We start from the raw sequence: 2,519 nt of genomic DNA on the forward strand, positions 1-2,519 counted from the left end.
TTTATCATAGTTGACAAGTACGGACTTTTTAAACACTTTTTAAATGGTGTTGTGAAAACATATGAGGGCGGGCAATGCAATAGATTGACGTAGTTGGGACACCTGATGATGGCACTATGTTGCCGAAACATGTTGTGAAGTGACAGGTGAAATTGAGTGCACTACAAGACGGCCACTGTATACATATAATGGATGAATAGCTAGAGGGTTGGTTTTTCATCTTACCATGCCCCAAAACATACGATGAGGTACCCAAAAGAAACCGAACTAATTTTTTTGTGGGCAGAGCTTTTGTAGTACCGCGTTTTGCCGCTATGAGCGCATAGAGCTAACATTCCTGAGTCGATAAGCCGACTACCGTTGCTTCAGAAGGTAAGGACTAGTTTCGGCAGAGTTTATAGTGACAACTGTTTTGTGTGATCGTCGTTTTTGCAATGGCTGATTTTCGTGAACAGCGTGCGGCGGTGAAATTCTGCTTTTTGCTCGGGAAAAGTGGAACAGAAACTCTTGAAATGTTAAAAACGGCGTACAAGGACGATGCTATGGGGAAAACTCAAGTGTTTGAGTGGTTTTCCCGTTTCAAAAATGGTGAAATGTCAATTGATGACAAACCTCGTTCTGGTCGTCCTTCCACGGCCCGAACACATGAAAATGTTGAAAAAATTCGTGAAATCATCAAGGAAGATCGACGACGGACCATTGAAGAAATTGTGGAGCTGTCGGGAGTGACTTGGAGCTCAGTTCAACGAATTTTGACAGAAGATTTGGGAATGAAAAGGGTGGCTGCGAAATTCGTGCCACGACTGCTGACTGCTGAACAAAAACAAGGTCGCGTTGAAGCATGCTGTGCTTTGAAAGAAGAATCCCGAAATGATCAAAACTTCTTTTCAGCGTTTTGCTGATGTTGCTGAGGTGAAGGAAAAAACGACGGAGGCGCTGTCAAGCATCTGAAAAGATGAATTTAGACAATGTTTTGAAAAATGGAATAAAAGACTAGACAAGTGTATTAGTGTAAGTGGAGAGTACTTTGAAGGGGATTGAAGGTTTGTGATTAAAATTTGAATAAATAAGTTAAAAAAAATAAGTTCGGTTTCTTTTGGGTACCCCATCGTATTTGCTGAACTAACGAGACAGTAAGCTACTAAGGGAAAAATCTGAATCAGTCAGTGTTTGGGTATGAGTCCGGTACGCGACCCCGTGTGCAATCTTACGAGACGGAAGAACCGTGGTCCGCCATGGGCAAAACAAAAACCGGGCCTCAAGGTCACTTGGTACGTCTAGCTGATTGGGGGCCGCCAAAAACCTGCACAGGGCCGCATTCGACCCGCTGGCCCCCTGCTTTAGTCTACGGAGTGTCTGGAATCTGTGCATGTACGTAGCAAGGGCCAGTCTTTGGGATATTGATAACTTCTGCTTTTGATCACGTAGGGTTGATGTGAATCCATATTTACACATGACCGTTATGTGTTTGACTTGCAGCGGAATAAAAGATTGCGCTTATTTTCTGCGAGACTGTTATTCCCGTGGAATATAGCGGCGAAGAGAAGACAAAGCCATCAGGCAACAATAAGATTCGTTATTGCTTTTGCGATGTTGTGACATACTCGCTTGCTTTTATGAGCACTGTGTAAACAATTCACGATTCAACACTGGCAGGTGTCATGAGGCAACAACGCATAGTAACTTGAACTCCCATTGGTGGAATCAGGGCCAGATGGTCTAAATTTTTCTTCCCCTCTTGCCCCCCCACCAGCCTTAACCGCCATAAAGCGACTCTCGCATACTACGTTCAAACGCCATTATATGTTAAGAGTTCTTCGCTCTTCCTGTGATGGCGCGCAGTGCCGGCGTTACTAAACGGGGTCGACGGTTGCGTCCGAAACTGGAGACTGGTTTGCACTCAGATAACGTAACGGTAAAATGTGACATTAACAGTGCTTATATTGAAACGGTGCGTCTTTTCGTAACATGTCGGTATTCTCAGCCATCGATTTGTTTAAAGCTGAAAACCGGAGGATATCACTAGCGAGACTAAATTGCGGTGAAGTCCCTTTGCTGCATTAATTAAGCTCCACGCCATGAACACGTATGGGTGTCGAAGTATGACTCCACCATTCTTAACTTCTTGACTATAGAGGTGAGCGATCAGCTTCATGCCACGGCCTCTTTACCCCTGGTACCCAGTCGAATAAAAGAGGTTGAGTGGACACCAGAGATGGACTCTGTGGAGAAGAGAAAAATCGTTCCTATTGCCTGGACTCGAACCCCAGTTTCTCGGCCGTCCAGCCCGTAGCCTATTGTTGTACCGACAGATCTGGAAAAGTTGAGGCGACTGAAGGTTCCGTACAGATCACAGGAGCTCGCTACCTCCATCTTGCGGGTCGGTGCTTGCTTGGCTTCTACACCGAACATAGAGACAGCACGTTCTTCCGAAACTTCGGAAGACTTTTGTCAGGCTATACGGCGTAACGTCCCATAATAATAATAATAATAATAATAATAATAATAATAATAATAAT

The sequence above is a fragment of the Cryptotermes secundus genome, unplaced genomic scaffold (assembly GCF_002891405.2).
Source record: "Cryptotermes secundus unplaced genomic scaffold, Csec_1.0 scaffold142, whole genome shotgun sequence".
Taxonomy (NCBI): domain Eukaryota; kingdom Metazoa; phylum Arthropoda; class Insecta; order Blattodea; family Kalotermitidae; genus Cryptotermes; species Cryptotermes secundus.